This window comes from Pholis gunnellus (genome assembly GCF_910591455.1).
Source record: "Pholis gunnellus genome assembly, chromosome: 23".
In the NCBI taxonomy this organism is placed as follows: domain Eukaryota; kingdom Metazoa; phylum Chordata; class Actinopteri; order Perciformes; family Pholidae; genus Pholis; species Pholis gunnellus.
Window position 1 is genome coordinate 3,604,317 of NC_136550.1, and position 19,768 is coordinate 3,624,084.

The 19,768-nt window shown below is 44.9% G+C and overlaps 1 protein-coding gene across 1 annotated transcript in view; it reads right to left on the bottom strand.

Annotated features, from left to right (window-relative positions):
* pea15 (proliferation and apoptosis adaptor protein 15) overlaps window positions 1-18,834 on the bottom strand; it is a 32,422-nt gene extending 13,588 nt beyond the window's left edge. Inside the window, exon 1 of the mRNA XM_079184396.1 lies at window positions 18,758-18,834. The gene's annotated coding sequence lies outside the window, so the exon portion shown is untranslated. The remainder of the gene's footprint in view (window positions 1-18,757) is intronic.
* Between the last annotated feature and the right edge of the window lie 934 nt (window positions 18,835-19,768).

Genomic DNA, 19,768 nt, shown 5'->3' on the forward strand with positions numbered 1-19,768 from the left:
TGAAAAAAAGACGTGTTGTTCTAGCGGTGGAAGAGAGCAAAATGTGCTGTTCTGTACAGGATTCGTTAGTAAAACCAGATGCTTTCTTTCTCAAACACACACACACACACACACACACACACACCTCTACATGTGCACACACATGAGCCTCTGGGTGGACAAACCAAACACAGAAGTGAGAGCTTGAGAACATCTTCACCTGTCAAAAAAAAACGTGGATTAAATTATGCAAGAAATGCAACATTTAGGCCGTCTAAGGGTTCAGTTTGGATGAGAAAAAAAACAAGATATTTCAAGGAGCTGCAGACAGCGCGGAGACCCTGGCTGTGTCTGACCAGCCGAGCCCTTCACTTCCTGCCGTCACCATGGACACACTTCCTGGCCCCGGGTGTAGGGCAGCGGAAAAAACAGCAGCCGCCAAGTGGGATAGAAAGAGAGAGAGAGAGGGAAGAGAAGAAAGAAAGGATGGAGGAAGAGAAGAGAATAAAGAAACTGGAGCTAATCCCTTCTGCTTTGTTCAACACCCTCCTCCTCTTCCTCCTCTTCTCTCTGCAACTTTTCCCCCTCAGGGATTCATGGAGAGACATTTTGCAGACGGTGGCTCTCATCTGCCAAATTTATATTCACAAAAGTACGTATCGATGACACTTCACACGTATCCACAGGAACATTTTTGACAGGCTTTGTTGACAACACGCTGACATCAGGAGTCCGCTTGAACTGTGCAGGACTCACCGATGACATATAAAGTTTATGTGTATGATATGTGTTTTATTTAAGGTTTTGAACACTAACATGTTTGTCACATCTTGGGAAATTACATCTACATCTAGAAGATAGATACCACTCTCATGTCTGTACCCTAAATGTGACGCAACAGCCAGTTAGCTTAGCTTAGCATGAAGACTGCAAGCGGGTGGAAACAGCTAGCTAGCCTGGCTCTGTCCAAAAGGGAACAGAAATCTGCCGACTAGAACATTTGTAGCTCACTAATCAACACATTATATCTCAAGACCATGAGATCACGATGTGTCTTTTTAAAACTGTTTCCTTCAAGGCTGAAAGATGCTATATTTAGCATTATTTCTGCACAGGGCAGTAGTGTAATATGACATATCTGGCCTTCGTTTCATTCTGTGAATACCTTCACAGTTTCTATGAAGTGCTCACGGCCAAGCATGCTGCACAAGGGTTGATAATGTGATAAACCGTATCCATGAATATGCTGCATGAATATGAACGGCGGCATGTGGCGCACACACGCGAGTGGATGAGCGCAGCGGTGCGAGCGAGAGACGTGGAGAGAAAAAGAGGGTGAGTTACTCCATCCCCTGTCACTGGAGCTGCCTTCTGCTTAAATCTAAATTCTAAATGGCAAACGCTTCATCGTGGCTGCAGGAAAAGAGCAGATGGTCACGACTAAAACCAGAGAGAGAGCGAGAGAGAGAGAGAGAGAGAGAGAGGCCCGATGTGGTGTGTAGAGATACAGGAAGATGCCGGCTAAATAAAAGGGAGAGATGTACAGGAGGCAGACATGGAGGAGATGAAGGTAAATGGGGTTAAGGGCATGTGCAGAAACACCAGGAGTGAGTTACTGAGCCTCCACATGTACAAACACACGGAGGTCCACGGCCCTCTGTGTGCTTCCTCCAATCAAAGCCCTGTTTATTCTGGGAGAAACGTCTGGACTCGGTGACCCCACAGTGACGGCGGTCAGGCCAAAAACCAGACGGCGGCGTGCAGTCACGCAACGCAACCCCACAACAAAGAACCTCCAGGTTTAATTCTCTAATCCATTAAAAATCCTCTTTACGTGGCGGCTAAGCTACCGTAAGCAAGTCAGTAACCTGATAAGTCCGCACCGTCAACAAGACATTACCAGCTGTTTATGCTTCAAGGTAGTTTTTAAGCTGCCGGTTCCGGCTAATTTGTGATGTCATTTCCTTTTGTTTGGATGATTTCGGAGATTTCATGAGTGCGATCATATGTTTAAAACCTAAAGCGGTCTAGTAGAGAGAAAGATTGTTAACACCTTTCACTCATCTCTCACAAGCAAATTGTGTGACACATACAGCACGCACACACTGATGAACACACTGATGCACACGCAGCACACACACACAAAAGAGAGTGAAGGTGTACAGGCAGATCCGCAGCTTGCACGGCAAAAAAACAGATTTAGCCATGAGGCGTTGCATCGTACATATCGCGTGTTTGCAGAGGATTAACTGACATGAATCCTAACAGGTACACTACATCGCCCCGGTGCCAATCTGATGGCGTGGAGGAGGAGGAATGATGTCATGTGCTGCGAGGCTGCAGTCTGTGGCCGTATATATGGTGTATGCATGTTGTATGCTGTTGCATCATGCACACTGAGAGCACATCCCTCGATGCCGATGACACGATCAGACGTCTCTGAGTTCGTGTCAAAGGGGATCGATTTGGGATTCGAAAGCAGTGATTTTGAATCTTAAAACACAGCAATAAAAGAACAAAACACCTTGTTTAAAAGACTGTGTCTGCAGCCAATGATATCGATCGAACTCACACAACAAAGAAAATACTTCCGACTATTCAAAATGAATGAAACTATGTAAAAAAACAACAAAAAACACTTGAGCTGTCTGCCCTCTAATCCAATCACAGGAGCTGGTTTTCCTGAATCTCCAATGCAAACACAATCATTTGAAGAATTCCCTTAAACAAAGTGTTGTGTGTGTGTGTGTGTGTGTGTGTTGGAAGGTCTTATTTCATGGCACAGTCAACTGTGCCCGAAACGAGTAAATGGACCGGAAATAAGTGGGATCCTCTCACCTCGCTGCCTCTCTCACCTCACTCATTTAAAGACCGAGTGCTTAATTAATTAAATGGTTATTTTAAATGCACAATAACGAGTGAAAGGCCTCAGACCGGACTCGTATTAATCTTGACGCTCATGCACTGCGACACGTGTTTCCCGACAGCAGACAGAGACGCTGCGGTGCGTCACAGCAGCCGTGGTATAGGAACCAGATTTGAAAAGAAAAAAAAAAAAAATCATGGAAATGTATTTGTGTCGTCGACGCTTCATTAGCGTTTGGGCTTTACGGGAGATAAAAATATCTTTGTGCCTCTGGGAGGAGAGCGGATGAGGAGGGGAGGGGCTGGCTCTGTGTGTGTGTGTGTGTGTGTTTTTTCTGGTGTTTGTGCACAAGAGAGACTGCGACGTCGTTTTAAGCAAAACTTCCAGGCAAAGATGTGACAAAAGGTGCAAATCACGAGCTGACGTCAGCCTCTCTCCAGACATCCCGCTGTGAAGTCAAAAATATCTCTCCTCCTGATCTCTTCCTCCCTCGCTCCGTAAAGCTCTTCCTCATTTCTTCCTCCTGAAAACGTGCGTTGGCGACCACGGGACGAGAAAAACAACAAAAAATGGAGCGGCTTCGTGGGCAGAAGACTGTCGAAACATCTTCCAGAAACATTCATATTTAAACAGCTAATCCAACCACCTGGAACCAAACCTCAACACCATCTTCATCCATCTCTGCTTTCCAGTCTCATAGAAGAGCACAAATAGCAACAGACTCTATAGGACCAACACACCTTTTCTGACCCGTTCTTCTGACAATGAATGAACGAGACAATTGGGCACCATTACACCAAATTGTGCTAATTTCCGATCCATTTGTGTTTTCGCCGTGATCCGCTGGAAAACGATTGTGCAGTAACAGGTTTTTAACAACTAGCTGTCGCGTCTCAAACGAGCAGTTGAGCCGAACGCCGGAACCAGCGGATGAGAGGCCTCGCAACGCTGGACCGTTTCAGACACAGTCCTGGTGTAAACCCATCCACAGCCGCACTGAACTAAGATCATTAAGTTCTCCGTTCCTTTGCTGGACTGCATCCTATACTTGCCAGTGAGTTTGAACTGGATTCATATTTAGCCTTTTCCATGACACACGATCAACCGCACACACCGACCGTACAACATTTACCGCGTGATCGACACAAATACTGAAGAAAAAAATGAAGAAATGAAGACGGCAGTGTTTTAAAGAAAGTTGCCTCTACTGACCCGAAGCTAAAGAGCTAAAACAGACACAGAACGTTTGTTTTTTAAGCTCCATCTTTACCTCAAATCCAGACAAATCATCATCCCAGTACTCAACTAAATAATCAGTACCGTACATTTTGCAGCTCTGCTTCAACAAACAAATGCCAGACTGACAGGTGGCCAGGTAGTCGAGCGAGGGGGAAACTAATTAGGAGCCAAAAAACATTCAGACACAAGCAGCCTGCAGGGAAACGCTGTCGGATGTTTTGACCGGTTGTCCAATAATCAAGAGAATCAGACAGGACATCATCAGCTGATGATGTTTGTGCGTCTACGGGGTCACGGGCACAGAATCAGAAATGACAAGCGGTGAAAGGCCCGAGGGAGGAGAGGGAGGAAGCGAGGGATGAGGAGGAAGGAAGAGGGACGAGGTGTTAAACACGGTTACTCTCTCGGCGAGCTCCGACTTGTGTTTGAGACGCGTCTGCAGCCTCAGTCTCCTGACGGGAAGACGAGAGCCAGATGGCAGAGAAGTCGCTATGAATGGCAACTCGTTTCCTCTTCGCTCCTCGAACAAAATTCGTCATTTGAAGAGGAAAAGAACTAATAGTCTGCGCACAGGAAGCAGAGCAGGAGCATTCACTTCCACCTAAGAAGCTGATTATGAAGCTTAAAGCCTTTTTCAATCCCAAATCAACCACAGCAGAGCAGCAAGTAGACATTGTGAAGGTATGAACACCTAATCTCTGAGTAAATACACCGAATATCACGTTAAATACATTTAAGAGGGTCCTACACAAGGAGCACACGAAGGCAGAAAAAAGGGGGTTTGAGTTCGATGTAGAATATGAAAACCAATACAAGTTTACGAGGTTTATGCTAAGCTAACAAGCTGCCGGTTGCATCTTCATTAAAGGGCTATTTATATAGAACAAATAAGAGGACATTTCAAAACGTCAAACTGATATATGACCATTAAAAAGGCGTCTTCTGCTGTCACAGTCATGCTGCACTTCAGGTGACGTCACTAATTGCGAGACAAAAAGAAGAAAAGAAAAAACACGTCTTCGTTATCTTTTCTCACATCCTCACAGTCTCCAACACCTTTTCTTCCTCCCCCCACCCCTCCCTCCCTCTCGGTGGCTCCTATTATCACATTTTCTCTTTCCCTCTCGTCGTTCTGCTCACGTAATCTCACACGTTCTATTTTTTCCCCCCGTTTCTCTCTCTGAGACCAACATCTTACAACCCGGACATCTGCCTTCTTGATCTTGTTATCAGCAGTTTAATATCTCTTTGATGCACATGGCATTGTGGGAATAGAACATATTTACACAAACTCTCTGCCAAAAGGGTCTCACTAGTATTTAGATCTGAATGTAGATGAAACCACAGTCATTTGTATAAGGCCCGTCTACGGACATGAACAGATTCTTTGGCACTTCCTGTTCACTGGGCTCTTACTTCAGATAGGAAGACATTTTGACTGTAGCAGATAAAGGAGAGTACATTCTGGGCCATAAAAACAACACCAACACAGAACAGACTCTCGCTCTCGCTCTCAGCAATCTGCCAACAAAGGCAATGAAACATTAAAACAAGCACAGGGTCCAAGTGACAACCACACTGGGTCAAAATCACACGCTGATAATAAAAAAAAAGGCCCACTTTGACTTTGATGGTGCAGGGGTGTGTTTCTCACTCTCTTTGCACCTTTGCATAAATAACTTCAAGACGCTGACTGAACAAAAAAAACAAGGAAAAGACTTCCTGTTTGGCTCCTGACTGATCCCAGATGGAGAAACGGCAAGATGGAAAAATGCTGCTGGAGCACTTGGACAAGACGGGAAAGACAAGACGAGAGAGAGAGAGAGAGAAAACTGTCTCCATTTGTCTTCCGAATGAGACATAATGGTTTTCTCCAGCTGCCCGTCCTTCACCTCATCCCACTGCACACTGTCACACCGTGTAGGTGTATTTGTGTGTTTTCAGGTCTGTATTTCACAGACACCTGCACAAAAAAACACACATTCTCACCTCTTTCATCGGGCGAGCGTCGTGCCCGCGACAACACACGTTTTGTTTCCCCTATTGTTGGCCCGCGGTACTTACGAGTGTGAAGCAAATACGCGGGAGTGTTAGCTGTTAGTCCGCCGTTTACAGCAGCTGCTGTTTCAGCGAGGAGACAATAATAAATAGCAGCACAGAGGTGAATGGAGTTATGGCCCCAAACGCGTGCACCAAACCATATTTTGTATTTAAAGCGAGCCTCTGAACTTTATTGTCTGCTAACAGTATTAGCTGGGAACCGAGTGCATCCATTGTTGCTTGTAACTCGCGTGAATGGTTGGCGTAGATAATAAACACAGACGAGTATGTACTTCAAATGTATTGAAGCAAACTTGAAGGCTCTTACGAAAGACACGGCTGCCAGTACTTCGGGCGATCACGACGCATTCGACACGCACACATACACACACACACACACACACACACACACACACACACACACACTGTTATGCAGACATAACCAAACATTCACACCAACACACATAAACGCGCACACACACCACTGTTGTTTTTTCCTTGATATTTAAGCAAAACTACATTTCTTAATAAAGAAATGAAATGGAAATGTCAAGTCAAGCCACACACACACACAAACACACACAGACACACACAGACACACACAGACACACAGCAGGCATTGGTCCGGATGCCGGCATTCTCCACACTGATAATGGGTCTGTATCCCACTGTAATGCACAGTTCACTGAGGCTGGCTGGGCTCCAGATGGAGAGGCAGCGAGGAAAAGGAACAGGATGCCATAACCTCGCCTCACACAGTGGACAAGAGCCACAGCTGCAGACAAACACACACACACACACACACACACACACACACACGAATAAACAGGCCGGAGCACCCACGCCTGTATCAACCCACATGAATGCTTGCATCTCTCCACACATCTACTGTATGTTGTCGTGAATCACAGACATGCTCAGAGATGCACATCGCCACACTCGCCCCAGAAAAACACAACCAAAGCTGGACACCACAGCACCCTTACGTGAAGTACGCTTCATAAAAGAGCGTTGGCTGTAATCATGCAGCTCCTCGGTGTGACACGAGCAGAAAGTAAAAGGTGGCGGAGAGAGAGAGAGAGAGGTGGGAGGGGGAGAGAGTGTCGTATTTTTCAGGCTCCGTGCAACAAGAAAGGATCAGCGATGTGTGAGAGGATTTGTCGCTGAAAAGTAATAATGTTATTCCGCCCCGTTCTGACCTGTTTAGACGAGGGAAACAAAAAAAAAGGCCTCCTCTTTGCAGCTCTGCACCGGAGCTGGTTTAGACTCTCGTGGACGTCGTAACAACATCCGCACAACGCAGCTAGGCCTTTTCATTTTCCTCATCAGTAATTTGTTTCTAATTTGGTGGCGCTATTAGTCCTTCAGCTGTTTTACTCATGCAGGTGCAAATCTGTTCAAGCCCCACTAGCAGCCCACTTATATTAGGACAGAAATAGCTCAACAATGCTCGGATGAATGGCATTGAAATGTGATAAAGATGCTCATGGTTTCCAGATGACGAATCCTACTGACTCTGGTGATCCCCTGGCTTCTTTCTTTTGACGCTGGAATTATGAAGTAGCTTAAAGTTCACAGTTACCAAATGCCGGCAACATTAAGAGCACAAATTCACGGTGGACAGAAACGCTGAAGGTTTTCACATGTAGAGCAAATTTGACATTTGGAAGATTTTGTTGGTAAATTAGTTGCAGGTAACACAACAATTGCTGTACATCCTTATTTAAATACTTTACACTAAAAAAGGACCTTGTATGAAAAAGAGTTGTTGTGTCAATGAAGTCTTTAGCCTGTAAAACGTGTTTTAATTGAGGAATTTAGCAATAATCTTGATCTTAAATTGTCAGAGAAGATAAAATGTGCAGAGAGCATCTATCCCCTTATCCTTAATCTACAGTAACTGCCACTACAGAAACACAAGAACTGCTGCTTTGATGAAGAAAGGGAGGAGGAGACATAAGGGATAAAAGAAAGAGGAGGTGAAAGGAAAGAGAGGGAGAGAAAGAGGTGTGTGGGGGGGGGGGGGGGGGGAGAGGAAGGAGAACAGGATGAGGGAAAGGAAGAGGAAGGAGAGGAGGGCGGAGGGGTGGGGTGCAGTCTGAGTCATCGTCAGTTACAGGCATCATCTGAGCCGAAGGGGGAGAAGAGACAAGACACACACACACACACACACACACACCCACACCCACAGAGACACTTAGAGGAGAGGCAGCTCCCCCCTCTCTTTCACTAACGGGGACGTGGAGTCAAACGGTCAGGGACCGTTGGGAATGCTTGTCCATATTGGAGCCATTGACCCCTCTCTAACACACACACACACACACACACACACACACACATATATAAATAGGCTGGAGTCCCCAAACAGTCCATTAGAGATTAAACAACTTGTTCAGTCTACGTTTCAGACTCCGGGCGGGACTGAAACATTCAGATTCCTCTGCCTGCTCGTCTGCCTCCTCCTCTATCGCTCTCTCCGTCTCTCTTTCCGTCGCTCCCTATTGTTCCATTAGTGGATTAACGACGCCGGGACCAGGGAGGAAGATTCAGAGGAGATGAAACTCGGTCCATCACCCTGCATCGGGGGGGTACGTAACACATCTGACTGGCGTACTTTACCTGCTTGCCTTCCTCGCCTCTACACGTTACAGCTATATTATGGATTTCTATAATAAACACAGCAGTTGATGAAGTCTCTGCAGGACTCCATGTGCAGTCCTGCTATTTCGCCTCCACGTTATTGAGGTAATAACTCACAGTTAAGTGAGCGTTGGCGATGTTAAAGCAGCACTATGGGGATGTTCGTGTTCACGCTGGCACCTGTTGACTGACGAGAATTCAACGGCAAGAGTCCCACCTCATTCTGTTGGACAAGAGTCTACAGCTACGCTAACGGCTAATATGAGGACGAATTAAGGCACCGAGGTGTTTGAGCTAAATGCTAATGCTAGCGTGGCTAAATAGATCTGCTGTATCACTGGTGGCGTCCACCCAGGGACACAGATGGTAATGAAAATTATAATGTTTTCAATATTTGTGTTAGCATAATAACATTTGCAAAATAGCAAATTTGGACCTAACAATGGTGCTAGATGGTTAGCTATGGGACCACCAAAGTTGTTGCAATTCATCCTGAAGGGGAACATGGATATCTTTATCAAAATTCATGGCAATCCATCCAACCGTTGTTGAGACATTTCACTCAAAACCACAATCAACTTGCTGGTTCGGAAAGATGAAAAGTCAGTGCGGTATATCCTCTGGAAACCATGAATGTCTGTTGAAATTCATGGTTATCCATTCAAACGCTGCTTAGACATTTCACTAAAATTACCACCTCGTGGTTGTATGCCTCCGTCAACCAATGTCCACGTCCGTCCAAAATGTCATCTCTTCCTTTTATCCTATTAGTGGCATATGAATTCTTGTGTTATGGCCAAAAACGTGTGTTTTGTGAGTTCACAGTGACCTATGACCACCAAATTCGCCAAGTAGAAGTTTGTGTCAAAGTTGAAGATGTTCTCAAGGAGCTCCTGAGTAATCATGAGAATGAGAATGGGACTGACGGACATGGCTGACACCGACAAGGAGGCATAAAACAAGTTTAACCTGCTGGTGGCGAGTCATTACGATCAATCCTCAGGGCACCGTGGACATCTACCAATATCATGCCGAACCATATTGTCCTTGAGAAAACATCCTCTTTCAGATACGTGGTACTGTAGTAATGTTACATAAAGAGCAGTTACGCAGCCAACAAAGTGCCCACAATTACAACGCAGAACAACCTCAAGGATATTGCGACTTTTTCCCCGTATCATTACACATGTGAACTGAATTATTAGAATATGTAGTAAGAGTCTATCATCATGAAAGATTGGCTCCTTGGTTACCAAACCACTTGCCTTCGCAACCCCAAACAGCTCACAGTCTTCTCACAGTAATTATCGGCACGGCTGAAATGTAACTTTCATCCCCATTATCGCCGTGATTCAATTACCGCTTATGCAATACACCATTAAAGATCTCTCCGCTCTATTACACATCGCTGTTGTCGTCTTAATGTGAGACTAGTTGCTGTGTGAGGTCTTTAAAAAAAAAGGAACACAGCAGGGTTATGTGATGTTTCCCTCTCATTTCCTCTTTGTGGTGATGCTTTTGTTATTTCTGTCCGTGCTTTGCCTTTCCAGTTAATGATCGAGTCAAATTGACTTTCCTGCTCGATAGTTCCCCATCACCACCAAGAGACCGAGGACAATATGAGACACAGTGTGATGACTAAGACGTTCTGTTTTTTTCTGTAATAACGGAGTGCACATACAGTAGAGCTTGAGCCAGCATCCAAAAATCGAGCTGCAAGGCGAAGACTGCAGGAGGTTTTCACGGGAAACAGCTATGAACAATAAACTGGACATCGTTCCTGAGCTGCTTCTGTCTGATTTACTGACAATCGATGTCATGTCAGCTAAGCTAGCTCATATCATAATTGGTCAGACATTCCTAAATTGTGGGCTCGCCTGTAAGCTTGAAGTAAATCAATAAGAAAACAGCACAATGGATATCTGCTGGTCACCTTTTGCAGGAATTCAAACGTCTCGGCTCACTGCAGCTCGATACCAACACATATGCTAGTGGTGTTCAGTTGTAACAACATTAGCGCGAATGAAGCCTTAACTGAACATGTTTGACAGAAAGGATCCTCATCTACCAACTGGATGAGATTTTAAGATGTTTGTACTATGGGTTGCACATGCCCAGGGTTTAAAGGTTGATACATAGTGTTCCTTATTTCGAATACACACAAAGAGAAACACAAGAAAAGCACAAACAAGATTAGTTGTCATGTAATGAATTCATCTCTTAAACCAAAATTCACTCAGGAAGCAAAGATGACGCAGGCAGGCTGAAGTAGTTTCGAAGCGCTTAGACAATCCCCAAATGGACTCATTCAATTCAAAGACCTCAATGAGAACATGCTCCAAACGTTGAATACTAAGTGCTGCAAAAGAAGAGAGCGGATTCGAGACCGGCCTGATATCAAAAACAACGACAAGCGGAAACGTGGCTTGCGGGCTTTCTCGCTGCCCACCAACGGATTTAGTCTCTGCAAAAAAAAAAAAAGAAGGTATTACGTTAAAGCTTCTAGCCGGGTCTTGTGTAATGGTACAATGCATTAGTGCAAGCTGCAATACCTCAAGCACTAGGTGGGTACACGGGTCCCCAGAGGGTTACATAAACATCGTACACAGAGCAAGTTTGACACCTGCATCGCATTTTATTAGTTTGAGCGGAGAGAAGGTACACGTGTGTGTGTGTGTGTGCGTGTGTGTGTGTGTGAGCGTGTGAATTTTTCATCTCTGTGCCGAGGAGGTTAACCTGATTCCTGAGGCTTTTTCAACCACACGTACATGAACACGCAGACGCTATAGGAGGGGATGTAGGTAATAACATTAAGGCAGGCGGAGACACGTTCTGGGCTTTTAACCTACGAGTGCAGGAAGCAAGACAGTGATGCTGAGACAGCTGTGTTGAGGCAAAACAAACAAATATCAGGAAATACCAGCAAAGGGTTTTAAAAGACAATTTACATTTCACAGGTTTGTTATTCTCCAAAATGGGCACAGCAACCAAAAATCGTCTTCCATGAAGTCCACAAAGACGGCATTTGGTCTAATTCAGGGTGCCACAGAGAAACGGCCGCTCTGTATCCCCTCAGCAACACAAAGTGTCTCATCAACACGGTCATGGCTCGTCAGAGCAACTGTTGTTGTAAACCTGTGCTTCCCACCCACACCACGAGCTTCTTCATCACACACACACACGCACACACACACACACACACACACACACACACACACACACACACACACACACACACACACACACACACACACACACACACACACACACACACACACACACACACACACACACACACACACTCATAAATGTCCTTCATCATCCAAAGAGCAGATGAAGAAGCACAAACACACCAGACCCCCCCGGCGGGCACTGCCAGCTTCTCCACGGCGCCACAGGCTGAGTCCTCGTCTGTCGCATACAAAAACTTGCCATAAAAAATTAGCTGTGTGTCACACAAACACCAGGGTTATTGCAGTTCAAGAGTTTTTTAAAATAGTTATTATATTATATTATTAATAATAGTGATTGTATTTTATTGAGCACAAGCACTTGTCCTGAAATATCACAGTGCAACATTTTGTAAAATACACTTATTTGCTTTGTTACCAAGAGTTAGATGAGAAGATGGATATCACATGTCTGTACCAGGAGACAATTAGCTTAGCTTAGCATAAAGATTGAAAACAGCTAGTCTTGCTATGTCCAAAGGTAGCAAAATCTGCCTACCAGCACCTTTATTGCTCACTAATTAACATGTTTAATCCGCTCAAAAAAACTACATGTAAAGTGAACCAGGCTAGCAGTTCCTCCTGGCTACCAGCCTTTATGCTAAGCTAACCACCTCCTGGACGTAGCTTCATAATTTACATATGGATGTGTGGTATCGATCTTCTCGTCTAACTGTCGGCAAGAAAGCTAATCAACATAATTCCCAAAATGTCAAACTATATCCTAAGTGACTGCAGAAAAATGCTTGTTTGTCATTTAGGTGTCATTTTGCCAAGATACTGCAGCTTGTTAATGTTTCCTTTGGAACTACTTACTACAAAAGAAATAGTCCCTACAAAAACTGTTGACACTATTTTCAGCACCACAAACAAGAACCCAGTTACCTCCATTGTTCAAAAAAATGTGTGCCAAAATTAAAATGAATCTATGTGGTGCATTCAGGTGCACCACCTAGATTCTCAGCTTAGTGCATTTACTGGAAACCAACGGCTGCTTGGAAGTTATTGCAGGAAACCTGATCTGTATGGTAAAGTCATCTTGACTTGTGTGTGTGTGTGTGTGCGCACGGATCTGTGCAGATGTAGATGAGAAGACCATGTGAAATGCATCGGCTCGACGGCACCGAGGGGGACGGAGCAGCTGACTACAGTATATTCAGCCGCGTGATGTTTCCTACTCCACCCAGGAAGTGGTGGAGAGTTTGGTGTAAGAGAAAAAACAACAACAGTCAATTTGATTGTTATAGCGGATGTGAGCGAGAGAGGCGGGCAGACGGAAACAGAGTCAACACTTCGAGGTGACTCTTGACAGAATATCCTGCAACACCTGCAACACACACACACACACACACCCACACACTGCAGAACTGTGTTTCAATCAAATCAACGCTTATCAAATCCAATCAGGCAAACTGAGGCGTTTCATTTTGGAGTCGAGCTGCAGAGTAGCTTATGCGCACGGTTGTGTGTATGCATGTGTGTGCGCATGAAAAACACAGAGAAAGACAGTATGTGTGTGTGTGTGTGTGTGTGTGCATATCCATGTGTTATGTGCATGTGTGCGCTTCAGCCCATCTGCACCGATCCCGTGTGTGGCTCTGTCCGTCTGTGCAGGCTTAGGTGTGCGGCATGCGTGTGTGTGTGTGTGTGGATCACTACATCCATTACTGTGGCCACTGTGAAACACTGCCTGTCACACAGACTGGGCTTATGAAACACTTCCACAGTTGCATTTAAAATACAGTCCACATTTCCTCCCTCCATCCGTAAAATCAGCAGAGTCACTCCTTTTTTGCACGTAACCGGCGCTGAAGTCGTGCCTTTTTCTTTTCCATCCTCACAACAACTCTTCATGCGCTGCTGCTCCACACAATTTGAAAACTCCTGCAGCTGGATATATTTGCATGGATTCAACTACAACACAGAGCAGATGAACGGCTTCGAACGTGGAAGCAAGCATTTTTTAAAAAGTTGTTTTTTTTTCCGCTCGTGTAGGCGTCACTTGTAGCACAGCAACTGAACAACCACGCAACCAAGCAGTTGCTGGAGGGATTAAAAATGTGTGTTTTTTTACGTGTCCATGTGGCTGCAGCCTGAGAGAGACAGGCTTAACCTTTGTGGCACTGGGGAATCTAAAATAAATCATTGCACATGCTTCAGATATGCAAATACCTTAACAGGGTAAATCTCTCCTTTCGGGTTAAAAGATAAATTGTGACTAGCTGCTCATTCCCTCTTCCAAATAACATTTACATGGTTATTGATGCTAATCGTCAACATAATCATCTCAATAAATACACTAACCTGCCAAAAAAAGCTACATATTCATATACTGTAGGCTTGTGGGTGGATTTGGATGATGTAACCCACTAAATAGGACCATCTGTATCTAGAATCTAAAAATCTGTGACAGGGAATAATGATCGATTATGTCCCGTGATGTAACTGGAAATGCGGACTTCCCCTTAAAAAGGCATTACTTCCTGTTTTCTAAAGAGGAGAGCTTCCAGTGCCCCGGGTGAGCGCAACACGATACACAGTGTTTGTTGCAGACATTCTAGTAAACAGCGGGGGCGGTAAGCTTAGCTCCGGGTGCTGGTTTCACTCTTGGTCCGGGTCCTGCTTTGTCAATGTTCTCAGCATCCTGTGACCCCCCAATGACTGAGACGGAGACATCAGGCTCAGGTTTCCTAGGCCGTTTCACAGCTGTGAGTATCAGGGCTGCGCCTGCACGGCTCTATGTGTAATGCAGCAGTTAAAAAAAAATGAGGTTTAGCTCTGGGGGGCTTTTCAACTGATGATTCACGTCATTGAAGTTTAGGTGGCAGCCTTTCTTTTAAACCCAGGTAAGGTCAATGGAAACCAAAGTCTTTGAGGCAATTAGTCAACTATGTATTTAACCTTTATTCGTGGAATACGTTTGGCAGTTTGCTCTTTTACAATGCCCTGTCCCATTAAAAACACAGGAACAGACGGAGTCATTAATAGAAAGACGACATTTTTGTAGCCAGAGGATTGTTATCGCCGTCGGTTCGTTGATTAGTTCATTTGGTCCGTCTATAAGCAGGGTTACGGGAAAAACTGCAGGACCGATTTTCATGAAACTTGGTGGAAGGGTGTAGCATGTGCCGAGGTATCCGATCGCATCCGAACCACGCATTATTTTTCACTTTTGGGAACTGCACTGGCCCCTGTAGTTCCGTAATGTCACCGCTCTCCGCGTCACTTCAAGCTCTGCACCAGTTCTGGGCTGCAGGATAACGGCGCTTATCTTCACATACGTGTTCTAACTACCAAGTTATCTTTCTTGTTCCACGTCTACAACGTAGTTGTTTACCTTCAGAAACATGTTCCTGTTGAGTTAGAGGGAGGCATCTGCTCCCAACAGTTTAATCAGTAAATGGCTGCCCAGAACAGACCCGAGGCAAGCGGGCAGCAGCGACGCGGAGGACGATGCAAGGCGGGCGGCCGTGGCGCAGATTACAGGCAGTGATGTAACGCGGCATAATGCCTGCTGACCCCTCTGTAAGTCATAGCTTCCTGAGAGACCGGAAAAACAAAGGGTAGTCTGACCGGGACGTATCTGTCCCCCTCTGTGTACCAGGAGGAACGTCAAGAGGATCCACGGCTGCAGGAGGCGACCTTTCAAGAGTGACGGGTCATTTTCATGACATCCGAGTCCTCACTTTGACACCACACGCGCTCGTGTGTGTGTGTGTGTTGGTTTTCAGCGCGACTGTGATCTTAATTACCCAGCGTGCTGTGTCGACGTGCATTGTTGTCGCATCAGGCCGATAATGGGCTTTATTAAATATCCAATGTCGGCCTGTCAGTGCGGACGCCACGGAGGTTAGCCTGGGTGTCATGATGATATAAAAGGCTTTTTCTACACTGACAACAATGCAGGCGCTGTAGCGAATCCTCAACCCTGACAGTAATGAATATGTATTCAAATAAAAACACTGAATATTAGCAAAGTCAGTGACCTAATTTTAGTTCTTTAAGGACACAAAACTGAATAGCGAGAGCTACATTTGGTTAATAGCAATCAAACCTTTCTTGCTCTCTTCATCCTAAAAGGTTGAAAAAGCTTTCAGTTGGCTGACTGAAGCTTTGTGATGCCCCCCCCCCGGCTAATCTGTGATGTTTCATACCAAATTAAACCAAAAAGAGACGAGAGAGAAAATAGATCAGATGTCGGCGGGTCCAGTTTCGTCTGAACAAAGACTCCATTCCTCATTTCCTGTGGTTGCAGAAGTGACTGTACTCAACACCAGACTTTCCCATTTTGGGTAAACTTTGAGAGTGAATTTATGAGTTTCCAGCAACGATTCTGTTCCATTATCTGCTGTCTGCAATGTGTGAGAATGAACAGCTTGCTGACAAGTGAAGTCTATATCAGGAAAGTAAAAAAAACAAAAAAACCCACATGTTTTGATTTTGTTTTGATTTGCGTCAAGTTACACCAGTTTAACGCTGAACTTCCCGAAAACTGTGTTTGACTCAGCGCCTGTAAACAGCCAACCACAAACATTCCCCCGGCGGCGGCGGCGGCGGCGGCGGGGGGACAACCGACACCGCGGACAAACACAGAGAGGAAGTGAACCCGGGAGAGGAAGCACATTTCTGCTGCGCTGCCCACTTTGTTGTTGCTGTTGCTGCTCTGCCCGAGAAGACGGATCGATTTGTATCAGCGAGGAGACCGGCTTTCAAAAAGCTGAGTCAAGGCACACACACACACACACACACACACACACACACACACACACACACACACACACACACACACACACACACACACACACACACACACACACACACACACACACACACACACACACACACACACACACACACACACACACACACACACACACACACACACGTATAATTCTGAGGACCCTATAGCTCCAAAAAATCCTACTTTTAACAACAACAACAAAAAATCGTCCTTTCAAGGAATTTCCCACTTTTCAAAAACGTCCTCATAAACCTGCAAAACTACACACACACATTAAATTCATGGGTTACAGGGACGCTTCACTGTTGCTAGCATTTTCACGAAAGACTCTAAACTACTACATCAGTAAAGTTGACTCTGTTCTGCTGCACTGGGATTGTTCAGCAGCTTGTGGTGGGATGGCACGACTGGAATGCGGCCTCACAGGAAACGGACGGACAGCTGTCATGCTGTACAAACGTCACACACGCTGCAGTAATTGTGTGCAGTGTGTGGATGGATGGATGCGTGTGTCACATAGGGGTCAGGACGCAAGAGAAGGACACTGAAACGAGTAACGATTAAGGAATCGAGCAATTGTTTCGATGACGGATGAATCTTTTTGTCATTTTCATGCAAAAGTTATGTCTTCGTCTTTTCCTTATGTCTCTGTGACATCGTGATGGTCATTTTTCACTATTTAAGACATGTTTTTTTACCCCAAACGAGAAAATAAGACAAAGTCAATGACTACAGAGAGTTCTGCATCGCAAAACACACTATCACACGTAAACATGTAGCTTTATATTTACCGCTGCTCGTCTATTTATGGCACAATTATGAGTTCCTAAGAATTTTGACAAATTTTAATGCAAAACTAAAACTACTTTCAGCTTAAACAGAATGTCGGTTTAGGCTTAAAAAGGCTTAAAACAATTTTTCAACAAGAATACCATAGGAGTACTTTGATGACATCACCAGGGGATTTGAAATAAAATACAAAACAGGAAGATTAGGTGATATAAACCAGATATTGGTGAGGGGGGGAGTAGCAGTGGCAGGCCAGACACATCCATTCATAAAAGACCCACCCTGTCCCCATCCGCTCACACACTCATAAACACACACACACACACACACACACACACACACACACACACACACACACACACACACACACACACACACACACACACACACACACACACACACAGGTGGTTTATTATTGCCTCTTTCCATCTGAACATTCCTGATGATCTGGCTGCAGTGATCCTCACAAATATATGTTTAAAACACTCAAGAAACAGACTCCTATAGGCTAGAAATAAATAAATACTGTAATTCATTATGATCCAATAGGACAACTCATAACAGCACTGCTAAGTTTCAATGGGAATATTATGGGAATATTTTTGCTGGGAAGCAAGGAAAGGGACATTGGGTCTAGTGAACGCCTCCAGAGACACTAAACCTAATCCAATTAGTTGAATCAATGGTGTGTTAAATGTCCTCTTGAGAAGGGGGAAATCCACCAACTTGACACTTAACAGTCAAGTTCAACGCTGCAGTCGTGTCAAGTCAACAAGGCATTGCACGTTTTCACATAGCTCCTTACTTCTTTGTGTTTCTATTGTTTGAATGTTTTGACACTCTTCTTGATTTTTTTTTTGGTGTGGAATTTTTCAGTTATGGTCCAAATCGGTTTGAGACAACAGGAAGAAAGTCTCCATGAGAGTGCATTTCATTCATTTCATAAATATGCAAAATTCAACATCCATGAGGGGCCTTGAACGCCCCATTTCCTCAACTTTTCCTCCTGCTGTGTAATCGACCCACTTGATGCCAACACGAGCCGGAAAACTACATTTCATAGGCAGGCTGTGAAGTACCATCATGTAACGGTATGCGAGGAGAGACATTATCCATATGAATGAATGAGGGAGGCGGAAGGACTCCGAGCACCGCCCAATAAAATAAAATAAAAAATAAAATAAAATAAAGAGAACAGTTTGCATGGGAGAAAAAACAAACAGACGTACTCACCCCGAGCGCAGCAAATATGAGTCAGGGAGAGAGATGCGGGAGTCTGCGGGAAGATAATCTCCTCTGTAGGAATGTAGAGAGAGAGAGAGGACAGGCGTGCTGCAGGGAGGAAGAAGAAGAAGAAGAAGAAGAAGAAGAAGAAGAAGAAGAAGAAGAAGAAACAGCAAAAAAGTCCACTCGAGTCGTTCAGTGATGAATTTGAGTGTGTTTCATCTGCGTGGGTGAACGCGGCCGTGAAGGGGACACGTGCGAGACGAGCTGTCAGTCAGTGTTTGGAGGTTATAGGACAGAAAAGCCGGGTTCAGGATGGTCGTGATTCCGCTCGCTGTCTGTCTGCTCCGCTGTGCGCTGCTCAGTCACCGGCTGCTGAAACGTGGAAACGCCTTTTCCTCTCTCTCTCTGTTTCTCTCTCTCTCTCTCCCTTCCTCTCTCTCTTCCTCTCTCTCTCTCTGTCACGGTTAGGCACGCTGTCTGATTCGTCCAGAGATCGTCTATTGAAAACAACAGCTCACTCTGTCACTAAAGGACACATGGGTGAATAAATGAATGAAAATTTAGAAACATTCAAAATCAAATAACGTTATGTGGATGACAGCAACGGTCACAGGAAAGGGCCACATGCATAAATTAGTCTTCGAAAATTCACCGGGGGGCCCACAGTGTCAGGGCCCCCTCGGCCTTCACCTGCAGAATGTCACTTCACGAGACATACCGACAAAAAAACAACTCCAAATGACCACAAAGAAACATGCGATGACAAAGAGATGCAAAACAACCTATAGAGATACAAAATGACCAAAAAGAGACACACAATAACTACAAAAACTCAAAACAACTAAAATAGATACAAATTGACTACAAAAGGGACACAAAACAACTAAATGTGACTAAAAAGTGACCAAAAAGACACAAAACCACCAAAACAGACACGAAATTACTACAAAAAGACATAAAACACCAAGAGAACAACAATGAAGCCTGTCCATCTAATGTCGGAGAGGTGTGGTGGGG